The 26882-nt window shown below is 40.7% G+C and overlaps 1 long non-coding RNA gene across 1 annotated transcript in view; it reads left to right on the top strand.

Moving 5' to 3' along the window:
* Window positions 1-26488, top strand: part of LOC132417659 (uncharacterized) — a 191824-nt gene extending 165336 nt beyond the window's left edge. The window contains exon 5 of the long non-coding RNA XR_009517906.1: window positions 26385-26488. This is a non-coding gene — a long non-coding RNA (uncharacterized lncRNA). The remainder of the gene's footprint in view (window positions 1-26384) is intronic.
* Window positions 26489-26882: the final 394 nt, after the last annotated feature.

Genomic DNA, 26882 nt, shown 5'->3' with positions numbered 1-26882 from the left:
AACCAGACACAGAGATGCTCACCAGATGCTGAAACGGGAGCTGTTATACTGACAGGCACTCATGACCTCTGATCTCGGAGAGTTTCTAGGCTAGGAAGAATCTTCTGCTCAGTTGGCTCTGAGGAAGTCATTCTGATTATAAAGAGAAGTACATATTGGAGAATTATGAAGCAGTAATAGCAGATAAATAGGATTGTATTTCAGTTTTGGTTTTCTGCATAAGCGGCAAGAGAAGGCAATTAACTGTGGAATAACGGAGAGCACATTGTCTTGGAGTGGCAGAGGAACAAGACAGACCTGACTCCTTGCTGTCTCCTGCTGCTGGATGGATTTATTTCTAGTCTTTTGAAAGTTCTCCCTTTGTGTAGGCCTCTTGGTTCCAACTTCCCACCTGATAAAGACCCAAGTCTTCAATCATTTCCTGTCTCTGTTTAAGTATTGGAAGACACGCTCTAGGGAGCTGAGGACAAGCGGATCACTAGGTTACTGGGATGAACAGCCCAACAGCCATTCCATAGCCCAGCCTCTCAGGAATTTCAGCAGAGGACTCCAGGCAGTACTCCCAGGGAGCTGAGAAAGACGTACAAAACGTGCCTGGTCTTCTGTAAGTTTAATTTCTCCACAATATTAAACTCAGAGGATGTCGAAATATCCTTTTTTCTCCCTCTGATAACTGTGTTTTAGGCTCCAGGAATATCCATTCCCAGATTCATTTCCCTAGCAGAATTTCTAGCTGGAGAAGCCTATAGAATACCAAGAATTTTTGTTTGTTTGTTTGTTTTGGTTCTGCTGTGCGATGAAAGCGCCAAGTCCTAACTAACCACTGGACTGCCAGGGAACTCCCGACCAAGACTTTTTTTAAGCGTTGTCTTTTTAATAAAAAATAAACTGTCTGTGACAGGTTGTTTTCTGAGTCCCAAAACAAAGGAAAGAGGAGAGGAGAGAGGTCAAGGGTCAGTCAGAGTAAAAGTGGAACAGGACTCAGATTACCCCTGCCTTTCCAGCCAGGGCAGAAGGGACCACAATCTGCCCCGACCGAAGAAAGAAGGAAAGTGGTTAGACTTCAGGAAAGACTCCTGGGAGTCAGAGATGCACATCTGAGAAGAGGAGCAGCTCCCTCTCGAACCCTGGGAGTGGGGATGGTGGTATCCGAGGTGGCATCTGCTTTCAGAGTAGAGTCTCCAGGAACAGTTTTATCTCCTGGTTGTTTAGGTGTTTAGTATTTATTACCTTGGGGTCTTCTAAGATATTTTTAAACACCATCCTGCCAACAGCCTGCCGAGAAAAAGGACACTTCTAAACTATTTCAGTAAAAAGCATGAAAATTTACTTACCATTTTTACCTGGTCATCACCCAGTGATCATGTTCTCAAGATGATTGCACCGAATTCAGAGAGGTAGTTTTAAACAGGGTACATTTTTTATTTTTATTTTGCAGTCAAACACAAGATCATTTAGGAGGGGCCTGAAGAATATAACATGATAAAGAGATTCGGAAAATTCCAGTATTTTCTTGACATCCCAGTTGCCACTCCAGGATACTTTGTCCTCCTCAGGGATTCTGAAGGAAGCGGGATGTGGACGGTTGGGTGCAGCTGCCACCTTAGAGCTTCCTTTGGAAAATCTGCCCAGCGAAGGTAGATCCCGGAGCATGCGCACAGCGTTCCACGTCAGGTCTCAGCTCCGCGCAGCCCTGAGGTCCGGCCGAGTACTTACTTGTTCCTTTCCTTCAAAGCTGTCAGAGGAGAGGGAGACATAACTTACGCGTCCAGCTGTAGCTCTTTGTAATTGGGATTCTGACCAAGTAAAAGGCAGGTTTTTATTTTTTCAAAGAGGATTTTTTTTTCATTAAAAAAGGTTTTAAAAACACTTAGAGAGAAGCTTTGAGAAAATGTAGGGGAAGCCTCTTTAAGAAAAAAATTTAGTTTGTATGCTCTTCTTATTGTTTGTTTTCATTGGAAACTGAGCTTGGTGGGTTTTTGAAAAGCATTTAGCAAAGTTTTGCTTCGGGCCTTTAGGCTGCTATTTTTGTGGCTTATTTTATTTGAAAGCTTTGTTTATTTGTTTAGAAACCGAGGCTAGAGGACTTTAAACAAAATCAAGTTTCTAAAAAGGCTCTTCATTCCCCATCCCCGCTTCAGGTCCAGAAATGTGGTGGAAGATTTCTATAAAGAAACATTTTTTTTTTACTTTTGGACTTTAGTTTGCCTGTGTTTAATTAGAAACTGAGGCTGGGGGATTTCAACATGATTTTTTCAAGCCATGTCTAAATTTTACAGCAGAGTCTTTCTCTGCTATTTTTATTTTGTATCAGAAGATTTTCATTTTCTTAGCTTTTATCTGTTACTTTGTTTTATTTGGAAATGGTAGCCTGGGAGCTTGAAACATCATCACATCTTGGAAAACTTAAAAGCCACTTAAAAATTGTACAACCAAACTTGGGGCTGCATATTTCTGCTGTCTTTGTTTTTCTTGAAAGCAGAAGCTTTTGATTGCATGTTGTGTACTTACACCATACGCTGTTTCGATGTGAGTGGTTGTTAAATTCGTTCGTTATTTTTTGTTTGTCTTTCATTTAATTTATTGAATTATAAGCATAAACTTCTAGGCACACGCGATTCCCTGAGAGAGATGGGCTCAGCCTGATTGCTGAAGGATTTAGAGAAAAGCAGGTGAAAGTTGGCACCAACTTACAATATCCCTCTGCCCCCAACCCTGCATTAACCCCACTCCTCCCATAATTAAGGTGCTTGGTTTACTGAAACTCCTTTTATAGAGGACAGTTTTATTAAGATATAAGTCACATATTGTACTTTCAAAGTGTACAATTAAGTGGTTCTCAGTACATTCACAGAATTGTGCGGCTTTCACTAGCACCTAATTTTAAAACATTTTCGTTACCTCAAAAAGAAACGCCGTACCCATTGGCAGTCACTTCCCATTTCCCTTTCTCCCCAGCCCGTGGCAATCATTCGTCTGCTTTCTGTCTCCATGGATTTGCCTATCCTGGCCATTTCATATAATTAGCAGGCATCATACACTTTATTTTATCCAACATGTATTTCCTGAACTCCTCCTCAGTGCTGGGCACCCCCCTGGGCTTTGGGGTACAGCAGTGGACAAAATCAAGTCCCTGGCCTTATGATATTTGGATTCAGTGGGTGCTTGGTTGGATATTCCATTTGGGGAGTAGGGGCAGGATTTGTGGCTGAGCCGTAGACTGAGGGATGAAGGGTGTGAGAGGTAGATTTCAGGTGGAGCTCGAGTTGGTGGTGGGTGTTGGTTGTAGAGTGGGGGGAAGGGGCTGTCACCAGGAAGGGTGGACTGGAAATGGGAGACTTAAGGGGAAAAGGAGGAAGGCTGGGTTTAGCTCATTGGATTGGGGACTAATTGGATCAGGGTTTCCTTGATGTCATCCCGTGTATGATATGGTGAATGCATGCCCGTTTTTACAGGTATGTCTCGTTAGTGCCGACTGGACAATCTGAAAAGGATCCCACCATAAACATGTAGAAATGCCCTTCCACCCACCCCAGCATATACACACACATACTGGGGAGTGAGATACACTCATTCATTCTTTCTTCATTTCTTTTGACAAATATTTACTGAGCTCCTACTTTGTGCCAGGTACTTATCCAAGCTTTGGTGTATGACAGTGACCAAAACAAATGAAATCCTTGGCCTCATGATGCTTAGATTCAAGTGGGTGTACATCTGAATAAATACTTTTTAAAAAATGCATAACTGAGCTAGAAATTAAGACTAAATATAATATTAACCTAATATTGGTGCTTTGCTGGGATGTCAGGCTCAGTCGTATAGCGAGTTGAGTTCCGTGCTTGAGTGGCGGTGGGAGATTAGACTCTGGGTCCACACAAGGAGTGACTCTCCCACCCCCTCGCTCCAAAAAGCCATGACACTTGAGTTGGACCAGGAAGATTTTCACACTCTGGCACAGAGGGACCACAAGGGAGCTCTGCCTCCGTGTGGGGATCTGTAGGGAAAAAAATTCAGCCCTAACTATCAAAAGCCACGGACCAGAATCTCACCTGAATTTGTGATGTGAAATTGCAATAGCGAAGACGTTGGAAAGACTTAGAAAAGCCACGTCTGGGGAAAAAAATGTAGAGCCATTAGCAGGAGCAACTGTAACACTGCTTAAAATGATATTCGCCCAGCCCACACTGCAGAAGCGTCTCACAGAAAACCAAGCCCTGACAGAGATGAGCTCATTGTTAAAGATGTCAGTGTATAGGAGGACACAGTGAGTGTCAACAGAAACAACACAGGGTAAGTTTACAGGTCTGAGAACTCCGTTTAATGGAATAACCATCCAAAAGAGGATATAAAGAAAGGCTGTCTAAAATAATTAAAGACATGAGCAGGGAATCAAAACTCTTAAGAAAGACTAAGGCCCTGTGATAATAGGGCAAGCAGATTTGCAAAACCATCAAATAGAGCTTCCAGAAATAAAAACACAGACATTTAAGGTAGAAGAAAAATCCTATGAAAAGTTAGGTTAGACGTAATCAATGAAAAAATTATGGGAAGGAAAAGAGAGGGGAAATTATCGATAATGCAGCTAAGAGAAAAAATATATGGAAGTATTAGAGGTTAAGAGACATGGAAATGGCAAGAAGAGAATGAAAAATTATAGATACACATAAAATGAGTTTCATGAAAAAAGAACAGAGAGATAAAAATATTCATTACAAATGATAAGAGGAACAATTCATCAGGAAGCTATATTTCTAAACTTACGTGAACCAAACAATAAAGAAAATATTGTCATAGTTACATAAAGAAATTGTAAAAAAAAAAAAACCCACACACAAAATAATTTTTAGTTTTAACACACCTCCCTTAGTATGTGCTATTGGATAGATCAGGCAGGATTAGTAAGGATATGGAATATATAAAAAACACAAGATGGGCTTGATTTAGTGAACCTATACAGAGCCGAACACTTAGAGAATAAACATTCTTTTTAAGTACACTTGAAACATCAACAAAAATTGTCCGTATGCTAGGCCAAAAGGGAAATCTCAAAAAAAATCCAAAGAAGAAATAACAAAAACACCATGTTGTCTAAATGCAAGTTTATAAAATTAAAAAGAAATAAAATAATAAATCTCCCCCCCAAAATATTTAGACATTTTTAAAGCATGTATTTAAGTAATTCACAGATCAAAGAAAATTTTATATGGAAAATGAGAAAATATTTAGACTGACAACAAAAACATGACATATAAAAACTAATATGATACAGCTAAAGCAGTACTTAGAAGAAAATTTAACTGCATGTTTTAGTTGGGTTTTGGCCAAAGATAGAAAGATACTAGCTTTCTCTTTACAGATTCAAATAATTAATAAGTTCTTTTTAAAAGAGTCTCTGTTATGAAATATTTCAAACATATGTGAACGTACAAAGGATACTCTAATGAACCTTCAAATACCTATCGCCCAGCTTCAGTAGTTATCCACCCGTAACCACTCCTCCTATTTCATCTGCATCTCCGGCCTGCCCCCTCCCAGACACCCCTGGATTATTCTGAAGCAAATTACTGACATCATGCCATTTCATCCACAAATATTATGCATATCTAAAGATAAGTACTCTTTCAAAAAGAAAAAGAAAAATATAATCACAATATCATAATCACAGCTACATCTTTTTAACAAGTTCTTAATATGGTCAAGTGTCCAGGCAATCATCCCATAACTGATCAGACTGTGACACTCCCTCTGGGTGGTACCCCTACCCCACACTCAGCTATATCTAACATCTTCAGGACTGTGTTCAGGAAAGGAAGGAATGAGAGAGGAAAGAAGAGAAACTTTCTTATCCTCTTTTTAATGTCTGTAAGTAGCACATTCTTGTGACTCTAGAACTGTGCTCTCCAATATGGAAGCCACTAGCCATACGTAGTTATTTAAATTTCAGTTAACTAAAATTAAGTCAACTTTATTATTTTTTTCTTTTTATTTTTTTCAACTTTATTTATTTATTTGGTTGCGCCGGGTCTTAGTTGCAGCAGGTGGGCTCCTTAGTTGAGGCCAGCAGGCTCCTTAGTTGTGGCACATGGGCTCCTTAGTTGTGTCATGCAGACTCTTAGTTGCGGCATGCATGTGCTATCTAGTTCCCTGACCAGGGATCAAACTCGTGCCCCCTGCCTTGGGAGCATGGAGTCTTATCCACTGCGCCACCAGGGAAGTCCCTAAAATTAAGTAAACTTTAAACTTCACTTTCTCAGTCGACTAGCCACATTTCAAGTGCTCAATAGACAAAATAGACAAGAACATTAAAGAAAGAAAAATTATTGGATAATCTCACCTTTGAACAGAGATGCAAATAAAATATATAACCCAGATCCAACATGGTGTTCTTAAAAGCCCATCAGGACCAAGAAGAAGTTTTCTCAGGAAAACAAGATAACATTTCTTTAGAAAACGTAAAATTCTCCACGTTAATGAATACGGAGACAATAGAGTCAGGGAAATTATTTTGCTAAACTTCGTCCCCTATTCACGATACTGCCTTTAGCAAACCAAGGATAGAGGAATCTGCCTTAACCTGTTAAAGCGGATCCGTGAAAACCCCACAGCAAACATCCACCTGGATGGAAGTGTAAATTGGTACAACTTTAGAGAACAGTTTGGCAGTAAGCTGAAGCAGGCTAAAGGAGTACACACTTAAGATTTCAAAAATTCCACTCTCACTGTAGGCTCTAGAGCAGCGGTTCTCAAACCGAGAAGTTTCGCCCCTCAGGGAACATTTGGCAAAGTTTGGGAACATTTTTGGCTGTCACACTGCAAGGGGAGGAGTGTGGACGGATGGTGGGGCGTGGTCGTCACTGGCATCTAATGAGTGGAGTCCAAGGACATTCTGCTGTGCACAGGCAACCTCACAACAAAGAATTATCCAGTCCAAAGTGTCAACAGAAGCTCTGCCCCCGAAGCGTGACCAATGATACTCATAGCAGCGCTATTTGCAATTAAAATAAAAGATATAGAAACACAATTCTTAAAATGGAGCACCGTGCAGCAGTTCATTTGCATGGATTACAAATATCAACATATTTGTTGAAATCTCAAAGCAATGTTGAGTGAAGGAAAAACAGATTGCCACAGGATGTGCAAAATTTATGAAAATTTGTAAACCTTTGCCATCCTTACGGTAACTCGACCCTTGGTTTAGTTACTTGCCACTGGCCATTGGCATCTACCCTCCTCCTCCTCAAGTCCTCCTCTTCGCTTTACTAACCCCGTGACAAGACGTCATGTTTTACATCAATTTTTTTGGACTCCATTTATATTGTTTTTACTATATACGTGTATGATAAAAGTTAAAAAGAAGAATACATGGAAAGGATATGCTCCAACTTCAGGAGAGTGGTTATCTTTGGGAGGAAGGGAAAGGAAAGGCTCTGACAGTACCTTCACCTTCTCTTGAGAAAGTGAAGAGATTGCTGACGTATATGCAGCAACATATTAACATTTCCTTCATTTCCGTGGTCGGTGTTACAAAGGTCCATTCCGTTATTTTTCTGTGTTTTAAAATAGCTCACAATTAATAACTAAGAACAAAAAGGAAGAAAAGGGATGAAGGATAGGCCAACACTGGTCTTAGAATGAGAAGTAAATACAAATCACAGCTCTGCTGTTTTCTCAATAAAACCTTGAGGAGATAGCCACATTATCCCTGGCATCTTTCCTCATCTGTAAAACAGGCTGACAGTCCTTAAGTCCACATCAGTGTTTTTAAACTTTAGTCATTCTCTAATGCTTCAACATTTCTGCTGCTACTCCCTTATTGCCTGTGATATTTGGGGTGCTCAGCGCACAACCTAAAACCATCTTTCGTCCTGTGACCCTCATACCCCACTTTGGAAAACATTGCTCTATTATTATAAGGCGCTTTGTGGATGAACGGAAGCTCCATATATAAAAACCCCCAAGCCTGTGAGCACATATTATGCGTTCAGCAAATACAGGAAATATATGTTGGACCTTAATCTACATATGTTATGTCATAAATTATACTTTTTGCAATTTAAAAATATTTAATCCAGGCCTTCTAAATTCACATTTTAAAAATCTGTGATTTGTATATGGCCTGGGGAATATAGACAATATTTTATAATAACTCTGTATGGAGAGTAAATATTGAACTACTATGTTGTATACTTGAAACTAATATAATATGATAAGTCAACTGTACTTCAGTAAAAAATAGATCTGTGATTTTAGTAATCTAGGAAACAATGCTTTGGGGTTTTTTCCTTCATTTTTTCTCTATGCCTAGATGCAGTAACTATTTCTCTTCCAGTCTTATCTATAGCGTTAATTTTTTATAATGATAAATGTTGTTCAATGATAAGAAAATGAGTGTAAGTTGAGAGGTTCTAAACTATAGGCTTTTTTGAATAGTGAATGATTCTGAGGCATCCCAGAGGCAAGAGATTTCAAAGCCCCATGCTTCTCTCCCCACCCCTTCCCATGCTTCTGGCCCCTACTTCGGAGGGTTATGATTCTTTGGGGGCAAAGAATGCCCCATCCTCAGCTCCATCTGATAAGTAAGCAGTGTCACAGATGATGACTTCAGCTGTAAGTCAAAGATGCATCTTCTCAGGAGCACAGATCGCAGAAAACAATGGGTTCTGTGATAGCTGTTTCAGCCTCACCCACATGAATAAACTCACTGGGCCCTCACACCAGCAGGGCAGCCGGAGCCTGATTTACAGGACCGCTGCACAGAGCTGCTGTATAATGAAGTCCTTTTGCTCATGGACTTCCTTGGGTAGCTTCCTTGTTGGACTAACATTTCCACAGTGATCCTCATTTTCAAATGTGAGGCAATCATGCCAATAATTTAAAATCCCAAGCACAGTCTGCATTTTGAAGAATGACAAAAAATATTATCTAAAATCATCTATTTGTCCGTTAGGGGAGCCCTTCCTTAAAGGTTTGGCAGGGGAGGGAGCTGAGATTCAGAGAACATCTAAAGGTTAAATCGTCCAGGTTGTTGCTAGTTATCAACGGAATGCCTAAATGCAAAGTTAGCGCCACATACCAGACAGCTCAATCAAAAAACATTTTGAGAGTTTGCTCTGTACAAGATACCAGACTAGGAGCTTTGTGGCATATATAGAAGACTTAGCTACGGCCCCCAGTCTCCAGAGTTTACACTGTATTAGAGAGAAATGCATGTGAAGATAAAATACCAGTGTGCACAAGAGATAATCAGAAATTCATTTCAACACTTTAAGAGATAGAATACGACACCCACATACAAGATTCACTCCTGAATAAATGGTAATGATAATGGCTCAGCAATAACCTAATTGTTATTCTTACCATTCACTGTTTGAGTGCTTACTTTCTCCTAGACATCATGTGAAGTGATTTTCAAATGTAACTCAGATGCTCCCACATCCTTTGGCTTTCTGTGGGCCTGTTTTCTTTAATATTGAAATAAAATGCCTGGAGCCTCTATTCCTCATAATGTGCAGAGTCTGACACATTCCACAATATTTGGGGGGTGGACTTTTCTTATTGAAGTGTAGTTGATTTACAGTGTTGTGTTAGTTTCAGGTGTATAACACACTGGTTCAGGTGTATAGCACACTGGTTCAGTTTTATATATATATATATATATATATATATATATATATATATACACACACACACACACACATATATACATATATACACATATATATGTATTCTTTTGCAGATTCTTTTCCATTATAGGTTATTACAAGATATTGAATGTAGTTCCCTGTGCTATATAGTAAATACTTGTTCTTTATATATTTTATATATAGTAGTGTGTGTCTGTTAATCCCAAACTCCTAATTTATTCCTCCCCCATTTTCCCCTTTGGTAACCATAAATTTGTTTTCTATGTCTGTGATTCTGCTTCTGTTTTGTAGATAAGTTCGTTTGCATCATCTTTTTAGATTCCACAAATAAGTGATACCATATGTTATTTGTCTTTCTCTGTCTTACTTACTTCACTTAGTATGATAATTTCTAGGTCCGTCCATGTTGCTGCAAATGGCATTATTTCATTCTTTTTTATGGCTGAGTAATATTCCATTGTGTATATATACCACATCTTTTTTTATCCATTCATAGGTTGATGGAATAAATGTTACTTCCATGTCTTGGCTATTGTGACTAGAGCTGCTGTGAACATTGTGGTGCGTGTATCTTTCTGAATTAGAGTTTTCCTCTTTTCTGGATAAATGGGCCAGAAGTGGGATTCCTGGATCACATGGTAGCTCTATTTTTAGTTTTTAAAGGAACCTCCATACTATTCTCCATAGTGGCTGCACGAATTTACATTCCCACCAGCAGTGTAGCAGGGTTCCCTTTTCTTGGGGGGGCTTTCTGAGTGTGTCTCAAGGGAGTGAGAGTAGGTGGTGGGTGTTCCATTCTCCTGCCTCCTCTCCCCAGATTCCTCCTCCTGGACTGAGTCTGAAGCATGCCCCTCCCAGCCATCCACGCGTACACTGATCCTCTTTCTGCCCTCTTGATCCCACTCATGAAACTCTTCCCTTCTTCCTCATCCGTTAAAACATCACTCCTACAATGCATTGTAGCAATAAACTTTTCTGAAAGTTAGAGGGAAAAAATAAAGGACATTAAATACGGAACAGCATAGAAAACAATCTAAGATTGAATATTTTATATCTAACAGTTTCTCTTTCCTCCAAAGTCCTCTTCCACTTACCCCTCCTTCTTTCCAGATTTCAGCCACCTCAACCTCATGCCCTCTTTCCTGGACTGACTAGAGGTAACTGGTTTCAAATACTTTATTCAGCAGAGAAAAATCAGCTCTTTGAATTCAGTTCTTTTGCATTATCTAGACATGTGGGGGAGGGGAATGAGAAATGTAGGTTTGCCTTTCAGACCCAAAGATACATCAAGATATTTTCTAAACAAAAGAGCAGTTCTTTCTTTAAGAAATATTCTTCTACCTTGACCAATGACTCAAATGGAAGTAATCTTTAAAAATAATATTCTTGCTCTGCCTCACTTCACATGCGTCTACATATATGAATGGAACAACTGATTATTACTCCCATTTTACAGATGAAGTAACTGAGGCTTAAGGAGGTTAATGTGTTTAATTTACTCAGTTTGTAAGGGACAAAATTGGAATTCGGACCCATATCTACTGATTCTAAAGCCTTATCCTCTTGACTACCCTATTCGTACATCTCTAGTACAGAAAGCACGGGCTGAAGACATTCAAGAAAAGTAAGATTCTGGCAGAAAGAAGAGGGGAAGTTTCAGTTAGAAGAAGAGACACATAAGTGAGGATTAGTCCAAACACAAAGATTTGAACTAAGGGGTGGCAGTGGGTAAACAGTTTTGACCATCTGATGGGGAAAAAAGAGAATTAAAAATGGCTTCACATTTTCTAGACTGGATAACAAGCATCGTTCATTCATTCATTCATCTAATAGGCATTGATGTGTCAGGCACTGTGTATGTCAACATCATGCCAAGTGTTGGGAACAGTAGGAAAGTTAGGGATGAGAAGATGAGGCGTCTACAGTGAGACATGAAGAGGCTGCAGTGAGGAGACACATCCCTGTATAATGTCCAGCAGGCAGCAGGAAATACCAAACTCATTTGTCTAAAAGTTTGGGGCACTTAGAGAACACCAGGTGGCAGCACAGACTTGTCAGTTAAAGGGAAGCAGGCCCAGCTAATATCTATGAAGTCTTGTGTTTTGCATCTGAAACAGATTAAAACAAAATACGCTTATTCTAAGGCAAGTACTTCTAAAATATTAGCAAATAATGTTAACTCGTTAAATGCACGTTTAAACATTTATAACCAACCTTTCCATTTGGCAAGCTGGGAGTTGTTTTAGTAGAAGGATAGGTGTATTACTATTGCTTAGCTTTTACATAGTATAATTTATCCAAAAATCTAGGGGAAATATGCACATGATAACGGCACCATTCTTCCAGCTGGACGCATGTTCTCCGTATTCTTAAACTGTACATTACCATGTCCACAGTTTATAAGCTAACATTTACCCATATCGGCAGAGATGAAAATACTGTAACTGTGAGAACCTTGAGGTTATGATACTGCTAAATGAGGTAGATGTTTTGTTACATAATTAGCACATTCTATTCTGTTTCTATACTTAGCATAATCCTTCTACCCATGCTTTCTACCCACCCCACCCTGCCTTCCCTGCACTTAATACCTTCTTTGGTCTCAGGTTGTTTTATCTTTCCTTACAATTAGTTGTCTACCTTTTCACTTTATGTACTTACAAGTCTCCTTACAACACAGCAGTGCACTGTTATTAGGGAAGGAACCAGTGCAGAGCTCAACATGGAGCCAGCACGATGAAAACGCACTCAGAACAGAAACAGTACCCTCATTCCTCTAAGCTAAGAGGTTTATAGATGCTTTAGAAAGATGCAGTTGGTAACCAACGCCAGTCTCACACTGGGGATATGATGATTTGTGAGTCCATGATTTGTATCTTGCTGTATAGAGTTATTCTTAGGCCTTTAGTCGATGGTAAATAGTTCATTCCAACTGTGAATTTAGTTCTTTTCAACAAATCCATTTGTGCTCCTTATATAACTCTAAATGATTGAAACTCCTCAGGGAGTGATCCATGGTTCATCCAGCAGATTTTTTAAAAATTAGAAAAAGCTTATGTTGTGAACCATCTGCCCATCAAAACAGGTGTCTATTTCTGGGATTTGGTGGAACTCAAGAAGGTAGGAGAAGAGCTACCTCTAACAGGTGGGAAAACCTGGCAGAGAAAAGGGAGGGGGCAAAAGAAAACTAATCCAGAGAAAAACACCTTACCCACATGGAGAGATACTTTCTAAAGCAACTCTCAGTATCATGAGAGGCTGTTCCGGATGAAAGGGACATGACTACTAAATATGATATCCGAACCTGGATTGGATCCTGCATTAAGAAATAAGGAAATTATTGGGATGACTGACAAAATTAAAATAGGGACAAAATTAAAATATTGTGTCAGTGCTACATTTCCTGAATGTGATCATTATACTACAGTATGTAAAAGAATACCCTTATTCTTAAGAGACAGAGGCAGAAGCGTTTAAGGGGAAAGGGGCATGATGTCTGCAACTTAACAGATAGTTCAGAAAAAAGAAAGAGGTGAAAAACCAGATATAAAATGTTAACAAATGTTGAATCTAGGTGAACTTTAAAGGTTTATGGAAGTTCTTTGCACTGTTCTTACAACTTTTCCATACGTTTGCAATTACTTTAAATTGAACAGTAATAATGATAATAGGAGTAATAATAATTTAGAGAAACTGGGCATAAAGCTTCGTACTAGCTACATTTTTCTGCTTCAAATCAGACTAGACACCTTTGTCTAATCACCTATGATAGCTATAGAAATAAATATGCCAGGGTCTAAAGTCTATGTTAAATATCCAAAAAAAGTTTTAATTTATTTACATATTTACTTATTTTCTAATATGTTATTTAAAGATTTGTTTTTCACATGAAAGGTGTCAGTACAGCACAAAAACCTTTTTTCTGAATCATTGAGACTGAGTCACCAACCCGACACCCCATAATGGCAGGACACTTTAGGGTGCATTTCCTACAAACAAGGACATCCTCCTACAGAACCACAGGACGGCCACTAAAATCAGGAAATCGACATCGATACATAGTTACCATCGGAGCCTCACACCCCTATCTCGCTAATAGTCCCAATAATGTCCTTAATGGCCAGTGGATCTGGTTCAGAACCACATAGGGGTCTCTTCATTTTCCTTCACTCTGAAACTATTCCTCAGACTTCCTTGATGTTCATGACCACTTGAACATGTTCATGTTCACTTCTGAAGTTAAGTTACCTTGTAAAATATTCCTCAGTTGAGGATTATCTGTTGCGTCCTCATGATTAGATTCAGGTTTTGCATCTTTGGAAAGAACAGCTCAGTTGTGATGCTATAGTCTCCTCACCATTTGATCAGGGGGACATCATTTCAGTTTGTCCCGTTATTGGTGATACTTGCTTTGATCACTTGACTGAGGTGTCGTCTGCCAGACCTCCCCAATGCAAGGTGACTCTTTTTCTCCTTGTAATTAATGAGTATTTTGTGCAAAGATACTTCAAGAAGAAATACCCCATTCTTTATGAAATGTGCAATTTACTTATTTATTTATATCAGTATGACTCATAGTTTTCTAGTTCATTCAATAGGTTATAATCTACTAGTAGGATTATTTATTTTGAAGCACAGATTGTCCCGGACATGGCCAGTGGGAGCCCCGTCAAGCTGGTCCTGTGTCCTTTTGACATCCTTTTTGTGGAGAATGTTGTTGAGAAAACCAGATCTGAGTACTAGGTGTTTAGCTCACGGTAACTGGGGCATCACTTCACCCCGGTCCTGTCAGTGGACAGCCAGGCAATATATGTAGGTTTCTGTGTATATTTAAATCTATTTATATTTCTTTATCTGCCTCTCTGTATATTGAAAAACCAAATGTTCACACTGATACTTCCAGTGGCAATCCAACAGCACTGGGCTTGTTCAGTTCTCTCCCTCCTGTGACGGTGAGAAATCTGTCTCCCGTTACCCTTAACGTATTTACTTATTTGATTGATTCCCCAGTATGTAAACAGTCTCTGAGTGCTGTCATGAACATCTCCTCCATGTGGACGCTTTCCTCACCACACCTGGGCTCCAACACCCTCAGGTCCCTGCTGGAAGACGCCCTCCTGGTATTCTTAGGGCTCAGACTCCCCAGGCTGCCCCCACCCCCTGCACAGACACCCTTCTTACCCAATCTGGCTCTGACACCCCATGCCAGGCCACCTTCCCACAAGGGTGTCCTTCCTACCCCACTCACGTTCTAATGCCCCCACTGAGGTCGCGCTCACACAGAGATGCCCTCCTCTCCCTGCCTACGGATGGGAGCTCATTCTTCTTCTAGCTTTCTTGTTCATTCATGACCGTTCTTTATAAAATCAATGAAAATAAGAGGGGAAATGAAATGTGCATGGAGTAAACTCTGCCACAGCCGTGTGTTTGTAAGTTTAAATGAAGCAGACTTGAAATGAATCATTTAGTTACCAAGATAATATCCCATTAATCTTTAAATTCTCTCAACTCAAATCGTAGGACGTTTACCTGAGTAGCAGAGACTTGGTAGACAGCCTGGGATATGGAAGTCAAAAGAGCAGGATCTATCCTTCCTCCCCCCGAACCAGATTATGGAACGATTTCTGGGCTTCCCAGGTGACATCAAGAATTCAGAGAATGAGCCTCAAAGCCTCATTTAATGAACCCATTTTAATGAAGTCATCTGTTGATTCTGTTTTTATTATTAAACAAGCAATCAGGTCTTCTACTGAATGGCCCAGAATTCACTTGAACCGTCAGGCTCCCAAGATCGCCTGGCACAGTGGTGACGAGAGCCACATTCGTTTCTGCTCTGTCCCCGCACTTTTAGTCGGTGTGGATGGTGCCATTTGCATGGTTCTTTCCTGACCTCCACTCTTGGCTCTTGATCTGTATCTAAACTTCCAGCTATTCGTCGAAGGCAGCGTGGTACCCAGGAAAGAAGGTTGGTCTTTGGAGCCAGTCTGATTCAGTTTGAAATCTGTTTTTGGTGAAGCTGAGTTTCCTCCTCTAGAGAATAGCATCAAAATCTAAACCTATTCTGCTATATTTCTCTGAAGATTGGGGTGATATAAATGTCATGCGGGGAATAATTTAACAATTATGTATGTGCTTTTTTACTTTTGACTTTCCTAACACATGGCCTTGTTCCTAAGGACACTCAGGTAGGGAGGAGGGTGGGAGATGGAGATGTTCTGTAAATGGAGCACAAAACAAAACGAGTGACAACAGCAAAACGACAGTGTTCTGCCTCTGTCATTTAAACTATGATTTACTCTAAACGAACTAAAACACTTAGAGCTTTAAAAAAAACATTAGAAGCTAGCTTAAATGAAGCAAAACAAAGGCTTTTCAGGCAAGGCTTTTGCCATAAGAAAGGGTTAGCTAAATTCGTTTATCTTTTTCTTCAGCTTAGAGTTTTATGAAGGGGCAGACAGAGCAGAAGAGGAGGGGAAAAGCCTGCCCTTTTCCAGCCCTGAGATGATTATGTAAAGGACGTGAGGAGTTGAGAAAAAGGGAAAGGGGAGTGAGATGGCCAGATAGATGTGTCCTGGTTCTTCCCTCGGAAAGTTGCTATATAAACTGAGTGCATGGGCTCTTGTCTTGTTGCTTGTTTGGGTCACATATCAGACCGGGAACAGTCCATCCAAGTAAACCTGAAGGTACCATGTGGTCAGGTAGAGAAAAATGGCTTGAAGTGTAGCTTCCCGGGCTTCTCTCCTTCCCATGTCGAGGGCCAATGGACCTGCCGTGGGGCTGCTAGGATAAGGCAGGGTGACCCAACAGAGGCTAAGCGTGGACCACATGGAAGACAAAAGGGAGGCTCAGGAGTCAACAGGCAGTGGAGGATTCAGAGAAGCTGAGCCCACCTGTGAGAGTTGTGATAGTTGACTAGTGCCGCCTGGACACGTTGTCCAAAACACAGACCCATGAGTTCCTGGGCCCCAGACAGCAAGTTTGGAAGCAGCTGATCAAGCAACATCACGCCAGAGGCCAGAAGATGTTGCCAGATCACACTCCAAATTCAACATAAGACCAGAGTACCCCTTCCCCCTCCAACTCAAGAAGTCGTGCGGCGCCCCCTACCACCCGGCACCAACAGCACCATCTTTGGAGAAGACACAGAGAGAAGGGTGATTGGAGAGACAGGACGTTTGCATCCAAATGAGAATTTTTATTTAATCCCATAAGGATTGTTTCATCTTTTAGGTTGGACTGTTTAAATTACATTAGAGATATGGATGGGGGAAGGAGAAAGTCTGTAAAAGGTCTTATCTCGGGTCACAGACTAAGGCTGTCGCAGCGCATACCTTCCTCATTCACATGATGCTTCTACGCTCATCTCAGTCCCGAAGACTTCTTCTGCCGAAAGCAGCCAAGAAACTGAAAACAGGGCCCCAACACAGCCAAGCCATGTTCCAAGAGTGGTTATTAACATCCCATCTGTCACAAGCTCCTTCTGCCAGCAGTGAGAGTGCGCCGCCCAAGGCCAAGGATGGGAGACGAGGGAGGAACAATGATTCCAGTTCCTTCTCTGTTGACGATGCCCATCCACGAGCCTCTTTTCCGTTTTTTAAGGGCATGATGTTAATAGTGTTGAATTTCATGGGAAGAAGAAAAAGTAGTACTAGAGAAGTTTCGCATAAGGCGATCTAAGAAGACTTTCTGCAACTCTGCCCATGGCGCGCCCACATCGGCCATCTCAGTTCCGCAAGCTCCGGGGAATGACAGCAGGGATGAGCCTATTAACCACGTCTGAGCAGAGACTTACTCTTTTAAAAAGAGTTCTGTGCTCAACTGAATTCTTAGGACTTGGACCAAAGGAGGGCAAAACAAAACAAAACACAAAGCAGAACATGAGAGGAAAGTGTCCAGACCTAAATGTTTACTTTATACCTCCTGGAACCTTATCCTAAGATATCAGTGATTCAGCTTGTCGCTACCTTCAAAACAATGCCTTTAAACATAATTTGAGTTTAATTCTAAATGAAACTGTTGAGAAGTGTATGTTTTCTTTACCAACAAGCCCAAATTGCTGACTAGTGTGGGCTGTGTTTTTCCCCAAGCTTTTTTTGCAAGTACTGAAGTCTGTGTAAAGAGAGCCCTAATTCTGAAGGGAAAAGTGGGAATTCTCCTGCTGGCAGTTCCCTTCTTGGTTAATTAGATGGTGTTAGGAATAAAAAGGTTGGCCGTGTTATCTAGAAGAAAGTATTATTAGAGATGGCATTAGATCCTAAAAACATTTAATACACTGTGTCCCGGTCTCCAGGGCGCCATCTGGAGCAGCTGCTTGGGGAAAATGACAGCAAATTGATAGGAATATTAAAAATTGCCTCAATTAATTTATTAACAGAGATAAAACCCTTTGATGAAAAATAGCATTTCAAGTGTCATTTGCAAATCATGATTTGACAGACAACAAATGTACATGATGAAGAGTCATAAGACTTGTGTCTCTGCTTAGAACCACCATCCCATTTATACTATTAGAAGGCAAGTAACTTCTCAGAGACCCATTTCCCTTTTTGTAAAAGAGAGATAACTTTTTCACAAAACATCCAGCTAAAAAGTCTTTTGAGATAACGAACTAAAAGCTAGCTATTAGCTCGTAAGTTTCATACTTCTTTATTTTCTGGCTTAAATGAGAATGGGGTATTCAGATTAATTAATTATTGTGTTTATAAAGTCCCAGATAAATAAACTTTTATTGCAATAACCTTGTTTCAGAACGCTTCTCATGCTCTCTACCAGTTAGGTTAGAATGAGAGGAAAGATTGAAATGCTTAAGAAATGGCTCTCAAAAATAAATGGATAATGGTAAACACACCTGCTGTTTACTTACTTCTTGCCAGATGCTACAAAAGTCCTGGCAGAAAATGAAGAAAAATTGCTGGTCTCACAAAGATCATTTCAGCTCCATCTAGGCCCTCTGGGCAGTCAACACCAGCAGAATTGTTTTAGACCAAGAAGAACAGCAATATGGTAGCTTCATTGTAAACGCTCTCCATCTTTCCTTTAGAAATGTCTTTGGATTTTTTTCTGATGGGCGATGGAGGTGAAGAGATAAACATTTCTTGTGGCATGATTCCCTAATGGTTTTGCTAGCAGAATTACTCATCATTTTCTGGTTGAAAAAAAAATCATTCACCACGCTGAAGCCTAGAACTTGCTTAAAAAAATAGGAATGGGGGCTTCCCTGGTGGCGCAGTTGTTGAGAGTCCGCCTGCCGTTGCAGGGGACACGGGTTCGTGCCCCGGTCCGGGAAGATCCCACATGCCGCGGAGCGGCTGGGCCCGTGATCCATGGCTGCTTAGCCTGCGTGTCCGGAGTCTGTGCTCCACAATGGGAGAGGCCACAACAGTGAGAGGCCCAAGTACCACAAAAAAAAAAAAAAAATAGGAATGGTTCTAACCTGAGACTCATAATTTGAATTTGTAGAGTTTTGCAGCTGTATCTAGTTATCTTTTGAGAGTCAGTTGTCTTATGAATAAATAAATAGGTTTTGGAATGTTCCGTTGTTAAGAAAACAATAATATAAGAAAAAAGCATTTTTAAACCACTTTATGAAGGTATGATTGACATACAAAAATCTATACATATTTAATATATACAACTTGATGAGTTTGGAGATAAGTATATACCAGTGAAGCCATCACTACAATTTGTGTCATAAACATATCCATCACCTCCAAAAGTTTCCTTCCACCCTCTGTACGTATTGCTTTTTTCTGTATGATAGAACATTTAATATAACATCTGCCCTCTTAGCAAAATTTTTAATATATAGTACAGTATTTTTAACTGTAGGCTCTATGCTGTACAGTAGGTCTCTAAGATGTATTCATCTTATATAATTAAAACTTTGTACTTTTCGCCTAATACCTCCCCTTTTCTGTCTCCCCCCACACCCTGGTGCCCGGCAACCACCATTCTACCCTCTGCTCCTTTGAGTTTGACTACTTTAGATTCCTCATGTAAATAAGACCAAAACATCTTTTACAGTTAATGATCATGTGATAGTAAACTGGAAAAAAAAATCTAGATAAAACACAAGAGACAAAGATCACTGTAATTCCAATATATTTTGATACAACCAAATTCTATCATTTAAATGGAAAATAAATGGTGCACATTCTGTCCAAAACAAAACTTTCTGAAGGTAAATGTGCTTCACCCACATTTTTGTTTTTTAATGTGCATGAAACTTATCTGGACCCGTAAGGAATGCCTGTGAAAAGGCTGCGTACTTTGCCTTTTCTGGGCCCTCTTTAGGAACTGATCCCATCTAAGAGAGAAAACATTCGTACCTTGTTGATTCCTAGTATGCTCGATGGGAATAATCGAGCAGCTCCAAGCTGGATTCCATAGGCCACTGACCCAGTGCCTGTTTCCACTAACATACCTGCTGGGTTCCTTTACCTCAGTCACAGGCACCATCCCCAGTTCTCCCCACTGCCACCTCTGGGCACTCACTCACTGACACCTGTGTGACTGACACCTGCGTGACAAGTGTGATCGCATAGCCCAGAGCACTCCGTAGTTACACAGAGGGGGCCCTTTTTAGGGAATGGGATCTATTTCGTGCACAATGTACTTTGATGTCTTCACAGATTAAATGTTCATTTATCACCATCTAACTTCAAAGTCCTAAGCCATCGAAGAGCTTCCATTGATCTGGTCTTAACATTCCTTTCCGGGATGTTGACAGCACCTCTCACATTATCCCACACTTCTACACAACTGGAATACTAGGGAGTTTGTTTGGCTTTTTTGCTTAATACCCCCGCATTTTTTTATTTTACTTGCAAAATTTTCTTTCTCCTCGAGTTTGACTATTTATATCCCACCCACCCTTCTTCCCAGCTTCATTTAAATGACATTTCCACTGTGAAACGTTCCCTGAATTTCCGTCAACCCCTGGCTAGGTGTAATCTCTCCTTCACCTCTGCCTTCTGATACCAGTTAGCTAGTGTCTTTCTTAGAGAGCGTTTATCATATCCTAGCGCATGTTTGTTATTTCTGTGTAATTCTCATCTTCCCTAACAATAATGATAATAATAATAGCAGTTACTGTTGTTTGGAGGCTCACTGTGTTATAGGCAGTGTGCAAGATAGAACTTTATTCCTGCAATGGTTTTATAAAGCAAGCATTATGATCTGTATTTTACACATGAGCAAACTGAGGCTTAGACAGCTTAAAGCAGTGTGGTCCAAGATCGCAAGGCTAGCAAGTGGTGACACTGGGATTCAACAAGACCTCAGTGCAACTCCAGTGCATTCTCTTAGGCACTGCCTTATTCCTAGATTCACAAGTTCCTTAAAGGGGAGATTGAGGAAACTCACATTTACTGAACATAAAGTGTCCGTGCCACTGGAACCAAAACTTGCATGCATATCATCTCATTTATCTGTGAGTTACATGGTATAATCCACATCTTGCTGTTGAGAAAACCAAGGTTCACTATAAATATATTTTTGAAAGGGAATAAATTAATAAGACATCTGTAATGCAAATAACTGGTGAACGATTGAAAGCCAGAATATACAGACATGTCCTATAAGTCAACAAGGGAACTAGTAACTACCCTGCAGGAGAATGGGTAAAAAACACGAACAGGGGCTTCCCTGGTGGCGCAGTGGTTGAGAGTCCGCCTGCCGATGCAGGGACATGGGTTCGTGCCCCGGTCCGGGAAGATCCCACATGCCACGGAGCGGCTAGGCCCGTGAGCCGTGGCCGCTGAGCCTGCGCGTCCGGAGCCTGTGCTCCGCAACGGGAGAGGCCACAGCAGTGAGAGGTCCGCGTAACGCAAAAAAAAAAAAAAAAACCACGAACAGGCATTTAGCAAAGAAGAAACCAGAATGACCAAAAACATACGAAGTGACGCTCAGCTTTACTTAAAATGTTCACTTTTAGGTGTATTCTCTAGGGAAACTGTTCCTAAGATGAATACAGGTGTGTTTGCCCCAGTATAGTTTGAGGAATGGATAAGCTGTGGTATTGTAATATAACAGAATGTTTTACTGAATTAAAAAGAATATATGTATAAAAGTAGATGAATCTTGATGACGTAATACGGAATTAAAAAATCAAGTTGCAAAAGTATGCTACTTATGTAAAATTTAAAACACAAAAATAGCAAATATTCTTTATGGATAATATGCATTAAAACCTATGCAAAATATATGTAGTAAAAAGTATGAAAACCTTTAAAAGTTAATTTATGTCACCTAAGCATCATGAAATTTCTCTCTGAAATGGCTCTACCAGTTTTCATTTGCATTTCCAGTGTATGAAGCTTCCTATGACTCCAACATTTGGGGTTGTCAGGCATTTTGATTTTTGTCAACTCAGAGAGTATGAAATAGCACCTCATAGTTTAAATTTGTAGCTCCTTTCCTTCTAGTAAAGCTGAATACCATTTCGTGTGGTTACCTATGGGGAAGGAGGTAGAGGAATGAGATCAGCGCTTGTGTTAGTTTTTTATCTCTGAATAACAATCACCACAAGGTTAATGGCTTAAACTAACACCCACTTACTGTCTTACAGTCTCTGTAGGTTAGAAGTCCAGGCAAGGCTTTTTGCTGGGGTCTCTGAGCAGGGTCTCGCCAAGGTTTAAATCAAAGTGTCAGCCAGACCGTGTTCTCATTAGAAGCTCAACTAGAAAAGAACCTGCTTCCAAGCTCCGTCTGGTTATTGGCGTAATTCAATTTCTTGCAGCTGTGGAATTCACGGAAACTTGTTTTTTCAAAGCCAGCGATAAAGAGAGAGGTTCTCTGTCTTTACAAGTCTCTGATCCCCAGATCCCCTTTTAAGGCACCCCCTCATTAGGTGAGGCCCAAACAGGGTAATCTCCCTTTCAGTAAACTTGAAGTCCACTGATGAGGGATTTTAATCACATCTACAAAATCCCTTAGCCTTTGCCATATAGCATAACCTGGTCGAGAGAGGGACATCTCATCATCTTTGCCACATTCTATTAATTAGAAACAAGTCACAGGTTCTGGGGAGGGGCCTATACAAGAGTGTGGGTCACTGGGTATAACCCCACGGCCTGTCCACCACAGGGGTAGAGTCTTGACTCGGTCTAAAATACGTTCTTTCTCCAAAAAACAGAATCTAAATTTTAACATTTGTTCGATCTTGATGTTGCATACACAGATTTCCATTATATTGTTTCTGGACTTCTCTTTATCATTGAAATAGTCAAAGTATAAGCAACAAAAAATTTTTTTAGTTAATAAGTAAGCTCACCAACAAAGGACAGTCCAAAAAGACCAATAGAAATAAACGAGAAGGATGCAGATAAGGGGTCTGGCTCAAAGACCTTATCGTTTTTGTCTAAACACCTGATTCTGAGAGCCCAAAGCAGTGTCTTAATTACCTTTTTTGGCCTGTTTTAAAAACCAGTGGGCCCATGGACCCAATGTCTGAACCTTCTCACCCAATTAACAAAATGCATCTATGTCATGTTTTTATTTGATGAAACAGGAGATGAGCTTATTTGGGTTCCCAACTGCTGATAACTGGACGTCATCTGACTTATTCTCAGAGTTGCAGTCTAAGAGCCACTGCGAATCCAAGAAAACCAGAACCCAGGATCATTAAACACATTTCTGGGTCACATTCCTGCAAAGAGAAAATTAACCCCACCTCTGGTAACTTGTTGACAAGGGGACAGAAATTAATGGTATCAGGCAAAAACCTCTAGTCAAACATGGCTGAAGTCCGTGGCCCAAACTCTAAAGGTTCATTTACTTTACTAGGAGTTAGCAAAGCAAAGAAGGTTCAACAAGATCTGAACAGCCTGGAGGTTTTAATTATATGAACATATTTTGGTTCCAAGACAAAACACTGTAGAGTGGTTTACACAACTCAAAAGAATAGAGGGTCTGAGTAAATTTTTAAGCAGGGGAGGAGAAACCAGTCGTTTTCCAGAAAATTTTTAAATGATGAAGGTATTAATACCTGATTTAACATTTTCAAACTTCTCTTCCTTGACCCCCTAGTTATTCTAAAGTGGTTTGCCATTTTATTTGCATTTACTTTAAATTGTTTCATTTTGTTTGTTTTACCTCTTTCAAAAAAAAAATCCAGTAAAAATAGACACGGAAAAATTGGAAGGCCCTTCTGGAAAGTACTTATTTCAGCCTTCTCTCAGCTCCGTCCTAACAGAGATTGAGGGCATAAAAGTCCTCCATCTCTAGGCATAAATGGAGTCCAGAAAAAAATCACACCATGTGGGACTCTCTGTTGATTTCTGTATGAGTTAGGTTTTATTTGAACAAGGACTATTTTTGATTGGGGAAAAAGGTTGCAACAGGGCACCTGGTGGCAGGGAAAGGACTCCTTAAAGGAAGTTGCAGTCCGACCTGCCTAAGCTGAGTGCCAGTTAAAGGGTTTGTGCATTGATTGTATTTCCACGCGTTTCACACGTACTTCGTCTTCTCCTGCTGGCAGCTTTGCTGAATCATTACACTAACACCGCTGTAGTAGTTATCTGTTACTCCATTAACAAGTTACCTCAAAACTTAGCAGTGTAAAACCACACGTAGTTTGATCACACGTAGTTTCTAAGGCTCAGGAATCCAGAAGCAACTGAGTTGGATGTTTCTGGCTCAGGGTCTCTCCAGAGGCTCTATTCAAGGTGTTGGTCAGGACTGCAGTCATCTGAAGGCTTGACAGGGCCGGATGACCTGCTTCCAGGGTGGCTGCCTGCCATGGCTGTTGGCAGGAGGCTTCAGTTCCCTGATAGGTGAGCTGCTCTATAGGCTGCTTGAGCGTCTTCGTGACATGACAGCTGGCTTCCCCCGGAGAGAGAGATCTGAGAGGTAGAGCAAGGCAAAACCGCGATGTCTTTTATAACCTACCTTGGAAACGACATAGCATCACTTCTGCAGTATTCGATTGGCCTCTTGGACCAATCCTGATAGGATGTGGGAGAAAATCACACAGGGTGTGGCTACAAGGAGGCAGAAATCATTGGAAGCAGGAATAATGGATTATTGATACTTACAATATGCTAGAGTATTTCTCTCTCCCTGTTTCAAGTGACCCCTTTTCCCTAGTACATTAAAGTTTTTATTGTATTTTGGAATTAAAAGAAATCTGAGGGAATTCCCTGGCGGTCCAGTGGTTAAGACTCTGCACTTTCACTGCTGAGTGCCTGGGTTCCATCCCTGGCTGGGGAACTAAGATCCTACAAGCTGCACAGCACGGCCAAAAAAGTAATAATAATTAAAGAAAAGAAAAGAAATCTGAAAATATATAAATGCTGGACTTTATAAATTTCCCCTCCAAAGGTAGGTTCACTTTAAAAGAGAGGTTTCTTTTGGAGGATGATGGAATATTCTGGAGTGTGACGGTGGTGATGGCTGTACAATGTTGTGAATATACTAAAAGCCATTGAATTGTGTACTTTCAAATGCTCAAAATATGTTAGGTGAATTTTATCTCAATAAAAACAAAATTTTGAAGAGGGGGCCTGAATAGCACTGATATCAAGTTTGCTGACCCAGAAAGATTTATGGTTGCTTTTAGCTCTTTGTATTGTGTTTGTTCTCTCAGCTCAAAACTTAGAGTGTGGTTAATCCAGAGACCATCAGATCCTGGGAAGATTGATCTATGGTGCTAACACTCATGGTTGGTTGGGGTCTATTGGAAATAATACTAAGTACTAGTGCAGTGCGATGTCAGTGTTTTCAGAGCGCAATTGACATACATTCCTGTGATCCAACTCACATGATCCTTCCGTTAGAAGTACAACTAGCATATTTTATACCGACCTAACAAATGTTATCAATAGATATGTGTATTCTTTGAGCAGTTCCCTCACGATCACTTTTGTCAGAGCATTTTTTGCATGATTTGTGATTTCACTTGGCGGTTGTTTTCCATTATGTCGCATTGTGCTGTCAGTTACTTGGAGAGGTTCCGAATTTTTTTTCTTGTACTTAACACCGTTTGTGGCTATGAGAACTGAGTCTGCCAGAGCTCTTTGTTTTATTGTTGTCATGCATGCACCATCCTTATCAGTAATCAGGAAGACAGAGTCAACATCACCTAGCACTGATTGTCTACCATGTGCCAGGTGTCATGTATACTGCATCAGTTACTATTAACCAACTGTCCTGAATAGCTATTAGTTATTCCTAGTCTCGAGACTCAGACTGGTTACATGACTTTCCCAGAAGTTGTACCAACAGTTAAAAATATGTCACTAGGGCTTCCCTGGTGGCGCGGTGGTTGAGGGTCTGCCTGCCGATGTGGGGGACGCGGGTTCGCGCCCCGGTCCGGGAGGATCCCACATGCTGCGGAGCGGCTGGGCCCGTGAGCCATGGCTGCTGGGCCTGCACGTCCGGAGCCTGTGCTCCGCAACGGGAGAGGCCACAACAGTGAGAGGCCCACATACCGCAAAAAAAAAAAAAAATTGTCACTAAAAATAAGATGCTTAGACACAGATCTATCTGCTTTGGAGTAACTCAATAAATTGTAATCAAATTCAACTGAAATTAATGACATTGAACTCAGCTGACTGGGTATGTATGAAGTTTGTGTGTTAGCTATAAATCTCCCTTCCTGTTTACCATATTCTCCAGTACCTGGCCCTCATCAATCTATGATTCAGAGGACGATGTACAGGAAATGGGGCTGAGTAAGCACGTGACTTTCAGACAGTTCCTGAGCTTCTCTTTACCCCTTCTTTTCCTCTCTCTCAGCAAGTCCGGAGCAGAGTTGCTGGGATGAGATCAGAGCATGACATTGCTTGTACCTGTTGATCAAAATCACAGGGTCAGCACAGCATCTGCTCAGTCCTCTCGAGGCCCAGTGAGTATTTCTGGTTTCCTGGAGGCCTCTTCCAGGTTCGGTTTTTCCGGTTTCCTGTGGTGACTAGTCAAATAGGGAAGCATTGTCTCTCAAGATCGAAGGCTCAATCCTGTGATAAAATGCTTTTGTTATTCCTGTTCTGCCATGATATCTTTTATTAACTGGAATCATAAGAGATCTCATGTATAAGCAGAAACTGAGCAGCAATAATGAAACTTTCATAATCATTGAATGTCCATGCCTTGGAAAGAGTCAGGAAAATGTGCTTAAAGGGCTCAATGATGCCCAGCTCTACTGACATAAGGGACCTTGGGTCAGTGCAGATGTCAAATGGAGAGAGACAAAGAGAATTTCAAAATGCCCAGCTAACTGCAGTGAGATTTGCTGTT

The sequence above is a fragment of the Delphinus delphis genome, chromosome 21 (assembly GCF_949987515.2).
Source record: "Delphinus delphis chromosome 21, mDelDel1.2, whole genome shotgun sequence".
In the NCBI taxonomy this organism is placed as follows: domain Eukaryota; kingdom Metazoa; phylum Chordata; class Mammalia; order Artiodactyla; family Delphinidae; genus Delphinus; species Delphinus delphis.
Note: the sequence above shows the minus strand (reverse complement) of the source record. Positions and strands in the feature narration are given on the sequence as shown.